This window comes from Heptranchias perlo, chromosome 20, assembly GCF_035084215.1.
Source record: "Heptranchias perlo isolate sHepPer1 chromosome 20, sHepPer1.hap1, whole genome shotgun sequence".
NCBI lineage: Eukaryota > Metazoa > Chordata > Chondrichthyes > Hexanchiformes > Hexanchidae > Heptranchias > Heptranchias perlo.
In genome coordinates this window covers 24390381-24397750 of record NC_090344.1, presented here as the reverse complement: position 1 = coordinate 24397750, position 7370 = coordinate 24390381, and the positions used below count along the sequence as shown (strand labels likewise).

The following is a 7370-nucleotide window of genomic DNA, read 5'->3' as shown; positions in this document are numbered from 1 at the left end:
TCGAAGGTGAAGACATTGTGATCCAGGATGAAGCGGATGAGTTGTAGGATGGCGTCTGGAGATTGGCTGTTGTTGGTGTTGAGTATTGATGCTGTCGCAGCGATGCCGTCATCGTGGGGGATACTGGTGTAGAGTGCTGAGACGTCCATCGTGGTGAGAAGTGTTCCTGGTTCAACTGGTCTGTGGGTACTGAGTTTTTGTAGGAAGTCTGTAGTGTCGCGACAGAAGCTGGGGGTTCCCTGTACGATGGGTTTCAGGATGCCCTCGACGTATCCAGAGAGGTTCTCACACAGGGTTCCGTTGCCTGATATGATAGGACGTCCGGGTGTGTTGGCTTTGTGTATCTTTGGGAGGCAGTAGAAGTCTCCCACGCGGGGAGTACGTGGGATGAGAGCGCGTAGGATGCTTTGAAGGTCTGGATCATGACTTACAGCACATCCCTTTTAAACAGACACAGACACGGAATGAGACGGGACTGACAGCACATCCCTTTTAAACAGATAGAGACATGGAATGATCCGGGACATTCAACACATCGCTTTTCAACAGATACTGACACGGAATGATCCGGGACTGACAGCACGTCCCTTTTAAACAGATACAGACTCGGAATGATCCGGGACTTTCAAAACATCGCTTTTAAACAGACACAGACACGGAATGATCCGGGATTTACAACACATCCCTTTCAAACAGACACAGACACGGAATGATCCGGGATTTACAGCACATCACTTTTAAACAGATGGAGACACGGAATGATCCGGGACTGACAGCGCAATGCTTTTAAACAGACACAGACACGGAATGATCCGGACATAAATCATATTTATGGGACATAAGTTTCTCTTACGTTGACCATGAGATTTACTCCTTTTACAATGACACCACTGTACACTTTGATTATTTGCGACCTTGCAATCTCAACACCTTCGTGGTTGGAACTGTTGCTGATTTCAGCAAACAATGCAAAAACCTTTGTCTGCCGTTTCGAGAAGGAAGAGACCCGACCTTCTGGATGGACTGAATGAATGAAACTAGATTAAACACAACATCGACGAGAATGGGATTCGAACCCACGCGTGCAAAGCACAATGGATTAGCAGTCCATCGCCTTAACCACTCGGCCACCTCGTCGCATGTGCAAACTCGCCAAAGCTCCTTTATTTAAAATGAAAATACTGGCTATGTTGCCAAACTGAAATAAAAACAGTAAATGCTGAATATCCTCAGCAGGTCAGGCAGAATCTTTAGATATAAAAACACAGCTAACATTTTATGTAAATGACCATCACATGAGTATTCTATTACAATCCTGACTTGCGCCTTGTAGATGGTGAGACGGCTTTGGGGAGTCAGGAGGTGAATCACATCGGCACAGAATATCCAGACTCTGACCTGTTCTTGTCGCCACAGCATTTAGATGGCTGGTCGAGTTAACTTTCTGGTTCATGGTGACCACCAGGATGTTGATGGTGGGGGATTCCTGGAAAGATTCCAGGAATGAGGGGTTTTAGTTTCATGGATAGACTGGAAAAGCTGGGGTTGTTCTCCTTGGAATAGAGACGGTTGCGAGGAGATTGAATAGAGGTATTCAAAAATCATGAAGGATCTGGACAGAGTCGATAGAGAGAAACTGTTCCCATTGGCGGAAGGGTCAAGGACCAGAGGACATCGATTTAAGGTTTTTGGCAAAAGAGCCAAAGGTGACATGAGGAAAAACTTTTTTACACAGCGAGTGTTTAGGATCTGGAATGCACCGCCCGAGGGGTGGTGGAGGCAGATTCAATCATGGCCTTCAACAGGGAACTGGATAAGTATTTGAAACGAAAAAAAAAGTACAGGGCTGCAGGGAAAGGGCGGGGTGGGGCGGGGCGTTGGGGTCTAGCTGGATTGCTCTTGCAGAGAGCCGGTACGGACTCGATGTGACGAATGGCCTCTTTCCATGCTGTAACCTTTCGATGATTCGATTCTATGTGTCGGGGGCGATGCAAAGCGACCGGAGCATAACGTAAATCGACCTGCTCATGTCCATTCCCTGATAATAAATCCGAGTGTGATGCAAAGAAGAAATACATAATTATGGTGCATATCTGTCATCTTCTGCTCACCATAAGAGATACTTCGTTTACCAGGGGGCCATTGCGCACTTTGATTGATAATTCACCTGGATCACCCCTTACAATCCCAACACCTCCGTGCAAGAAACATTTTGGGTGGCAATTCTGACTTTGCTGATTTGTGCAAACAGATGTGAGCCAGAAATGCGGAAACGCACTTCTTTGGAAAGAAGATTTTTAGGTGAGGCGGCCAAAATAAACGGTTCTATCAATTGTGGCAGAGGGGAGATTTAAACCCACATGATCGAAAGACGGACTCCAGCAACTTAGATAGTTCTGCGACTCTCCTACATACCAGTCTGTCCACTTCCAATTCAAAAGTTTAGAGGGCTGAAACCTTACCTCTGGTTCTTTCTCCATAGGCGCTGCCTGACCTGCTGAGTGTTTCCAGCATTTTCTGTTTTCATTTTTGTGATTTCACAATGGCTGTTTTCCTGAAAGCACCCAATTTGACCAAAGGACAAAGCTCACACTTCACTTTCCCCACGCGCTTTAAAGTCTGTCGTTTCGGAACAAAATCCCCTCCGCGCCGGACATTCAAAGGACCTTTCGCTCACGGCCAACCTCCTGTAATCGACACTTTTTCACCATTCCCGCTCTTCTCATTTCTCCTCATTCCTTTTCAATCGGACATTTCCACAGACCTGGGGGACTTCAATGTTCATCACCAAAAGTGGCTCGGTAGCACCACTACTCGCCGAGGCCTGAAGGGCATTGCTGCAAGATTGGGCCGACTGTAGATGGTGAATGAATCAACACGAGGGAAAAACCAACTTGACCTCGGCCTCACCAATCTACCTGTCGCAAATGCATCTGTCCATGACAGTATTGGTAGGAGTGACCACTGCACAGTCCTCGTGGAGACGAAGCCCTCTCTTCGTACTGAGGAGACCATCCAACGTGTTGTTTGGCACGACCACCGTGCTAAATGGGATAGATTCAGAACAGATCCAGCAGCTCAAAACTGGGCATTCCATGAGGTGCAGTGTGGCCATCCTGCTGCAGCACAATTATATTCCAGCAAAATCTGTAACTTCATGGCCCGGCATATTCCTCACTCTACCAACAAGCCAGGGATCAACCCTGGTTCAATGAGGAGTGTAGAAGAGAATGCCAAAAGCAGCATCAGGCATACCTAAAAATGAGGTGCCAACCTGGTCAAGCAACAACTCAGGACTAAATGCATGCTAAACAGCGGAAGCAACATGCTATAGATTAGAGCTAAGCGATTCCACAACCAACGGATCAGATCAAAGCTCTGCAGTCCTGCCACAGCCAATCGTGAATGGTGGTGGACAATTAAACAACTAACGGGAGGAGGAGGCTCTGTAATCTCTGCAAACATCCCCATCCTTAAATGATGGAGGAGTCTAGCACGTGAGGCTGTAAGCGCTTGCAGCCAGAAGTGCCGAGTGGATGAATCCATCACGGCCTCCTCCTCATATTCATAGCACAGTCTTCAGCCAATTCGATTCACTCCACGTGATATCAACAAACGTCTAAGTGCACTGGATACAGCAAAGGCTATGGACCCCGAAAACATTCCTGCTGTAGTACTGAAGTCTTGTGCTCCAGAACTAGCTGCGCCTCGAGACAAGCTGTTCCAGTACAGCTACAATACTGGCATCGACCCGACAATGTGGATAATTGCCCAGGTATGTCCTGTCCACAAATGCGGGACAAATCCAATCCGGCCAATTACCGCCCCATCAGTATACTCTCAATCATCAGCAAAGTGATGGAAGGTGTCGTCGACAGTGCGATCAAGCGTCACTTGCTCACCAATAACCTGCTCACCGATGCTCAGTTTGGGTTCCGCCAGGACCACTCGGCTCCCGACCTCATTACAGCCTTGGTTCAAACATGGACAAAAGAGCTGAATTCCAGAGGTGAGGTGAGAGTGACTGCTCTTGACATCAAGGCAGCATTTGACCGAGTGTGACACCAAGGAACCCAAGTAAAATTGAAGTCAATGGGTATCAGGGGGAAAACTCTACAGTGGCTAACACAAAGGAAGATGGTAGTGGTTGTTGGAGGCCATTCATCTCAGCCCCAGGTCATTGCTGCAGGAGTTCCTCAGGGCAGTGTCCTGGGCCCAACCATCTTCAGCTGCTTCATCAATGACCTTCCCTCCATCATAAGGTCAGAAATGGGGATGTTCGCTGCTGATTGCACAGTGTTCAGTTCCATTCGCAACCCATCAAATAATGAAGCAGTCCGAGCCCGCATGCAGAAAGACCTGGACAATATCCAGGCTTGGGCTGACAAGTGGCTCGTAACATTCGCGCCAGATAAGTGCCTGGCAATGACCATCTCCAACAAGAGAGAGTCTAGCCATCTTCCCTTGACATTCAGCGGCATTACCATCGCCGAATCCCCCACAATTAACATCCTAGGGGTCACCATTGACCAGAAAATTAACTGGACCAGCCATATAAATACTGTGGTTACGAGATGCTTGGTATTCTGCGGCGAGTGACTCACCTCCTCACTCTCCAAAGCCTTTTCGCCATCTACAAGGCTAAAGTCAGGAGTGTGATGGAATACTCTCCCCTTGCCTGGATGAGTGCAGCTCCAACAACACTCAAGAAGCTCGACACCATCCAGGACAAAGCAGCCCGCTTGAATTGCACCCCATCCACCACCCTAAACATTCACTCCCTTCACCACCTGCGCACCGTGGCTGCAGTGTGTACCATCCACAGGATGCACTGCAGCAACTCGCCAAGGCTTCTTCGACAGCACCTCCCAAACCGACGACCTCTACCACCTAGTAGGACAAGAGCAGCAGGCACATGAGAACAACACCACCTGCACGTTCCTCTCCAAGTCACACACGAACCCGACTTGGAAATATATCGCCGTTCCTTCATCGTCGCTTGGTCAAAATACTGGAATTCCCTTCCTAACAGCACTGTGGGAGAACCTTCACCACACGGACTGCAGCGGTTCAAGAAGGCTGCTCACCACCACCTGCTCAAGCTCAATTAGGGATGGGCAATAAATGCCGGCCTCGCCAGCGATGCCCACATCCCATCAACGAATAAAACATTAATGTGAAGACATTGGCTGCAGCATCGGGGTTGCACCTTTACTTTTTCTAATGTCTCAATCTTTCTTTAACCTCCTCTGCTGGTGTTGCAGGATCGATCAGGCATCGCCGTTTAAGGAAGCCTGAGAAGTCCACCAGCGGACAATACGAGAGACAGATACAGGGAGAGATAGAGAAATGCATGCAAAGAAAATAAAGAGAATACATAGAATCATACAATCATAAAATGGTTACAACACAGAAGGAGGCTATTCGGTCCATCAAGCCGGTGCCGGCTCATTGCAAGAGCGATCCAGTTCGTCCCACTCACCCGCTCCTTCACGTGTGTTGCGCCTTGGAAACTTCCACACCCTGTCCTCTGGAGCTCAAATATTCTCTGGACATAATTCAATTCTCCCAACAGCAACACCGAAAAGATGTCGGAAGCTAATTGCTGACTTTTCACTAAAAGCACTGAGACAGGAGGTGTCGTGCCGGATTTGAAGCTGAGATCTCGCGTATATCATTAAACGCAAACCTCGAAGCGAGAATCATACCCCGAGACCCACGAGCCGCTGAGAGTGAAGTCGTGCAGCCAGTTGAAATGTGCGCTGCCTCCCACTGCCGATCGGCCATCCTTTCAGACCTCTTCTGTCCATCCAATCTCGTTTTCTGTTCTGGTGCACAGCAATATCAAGTTGTACATTAACTATTTCCAGTGACCAATATTAGTCTCCATTTACCAATTTGGTTTCGGCTGTACGACTTGAATTATGAAGTAAGACGTTTCAGAATTAGTTGCTCTGAAACCACATTGCTTGGGAGGAGACTGAGAGATGCAGATGCACAGCGGAACCTTGGAGTGCATGTCCACAGATCGCAGAAGGTAGTAGAACAGGTAGATAAGGTGGTTGAGAAGTCATAAAGGATACTCTCCTTTATTTGCCGAGGCATCGAATATAAGAGCAGGGGAGGTTATGGTAGAAATTTATAAAACAATAGTTAGTCCACAGCAAGAATACTGCGTACAGTTGTGGTCACCACATTACAGGAAAGGTGTGATTGCACCAGAGATGGTACAGAGGAGATTTACGACAATGTTGCCAGAACTGGAGAATTTTAGCTTTGAGATTAGATTGGATAGGCTGGGGTTGTTTGCTTTGGAACTGATGAGGCTGTTGGGAGATTTAATTGAGGTGTATAAAATTATGACGGGCCGAGATAGAGTGGATAGCAAGGAGCTATTTCCCTTAGCAGGGAGGTCAATAATCAGGAGACAGAGATCTAAGATAATTGGTCGAAGGATTCGACGGCAGCGGAAGATTTATTTCCCAACCAGTGGGCAGTGGGGGTCGGGAAATCACTGCCTGAAAGGGTGGGAGAGGCGGAAAACCTCATCGCATTGAAAAATAAAAACCTCAGTATGCACCTGAAGATCCGTAACCAACAAGATTAGGGGCCAAACGCTGCAAAGGGGGATGAGGCTCGGTACCTATTTTTTCGGCCGGCACAGGCACGATGTGCAGAATGGCTTCTTTCAGTGGCCTAACTTTCTATGATTCTATGATATGATTGCCGTCTGTCTCGGCATCGTGATAATATGCACTCTACCATAAGTATACTTTAATCAAATAGGTGCTTTGTTTCACTGTGAGAGCGAAGAGACATTAGTGTGTTGACATTGGCTTCTGCAACTGGGTTGCACAGTTACTTTTGCTACCGTCTCAGTCCTTTTCATTACCCTTCTCTGCTGGTGTTGCAGGTTAGTTCAGCCTTCGCCGTTCAGGAAGCCTGAGAAGTCCATCAGGGGACACACAGAGAGGCAAGAGACAGAGACAGGGAAAGATATAGAAATGCATGCAAAGAAAATAAAGAGTATAAATGTCAGGTTTTGCAATCTAGCAGAATTTAAGTTACAGATTGTGAGATATTGCTTCTCGGTCTTGAAATCTTGGAAGATAAGATTGGACGCCCAATTAAAACCACCGGCCACGTTGAAGTATCTCTCATGCTGGGAGAGAGGTAAATGTGGTCAATTAATTCCAATTAATGTATTTGAGCATTGAAGAGATCTTTGAACCGTTGCACTGCGAACAGAATTGAAACCTCGGCAGGAAAACCCCATTGGAGTTTTGAGACCCCCGCTTGAACCAATCGTTCATCGCAGCTATAAACGGCATACTCGTTCAGACAGGATTCCATAGATAAACATGCAGCCA

General features: G+C 47.4%; 1 non-coding gene across 1 annotated transcript; it reads right to left on the bottom strand.

Annotated features, from left to right (window-relative positions):
• Positions 1 to 1055: 1055 nt before the first annotated feature.
• Positions 1056 to 1137, bottom strand: trnas-gcu (transfer RNA serine (anticodon GCU)). Its single transcript has one exon. It is a non-coding gene; the product is annotated as a tRNA-Ser (tRNA).
• Between the last annotated feature and the right edge of the window lie 6233 nt (positions 1138 to 7370).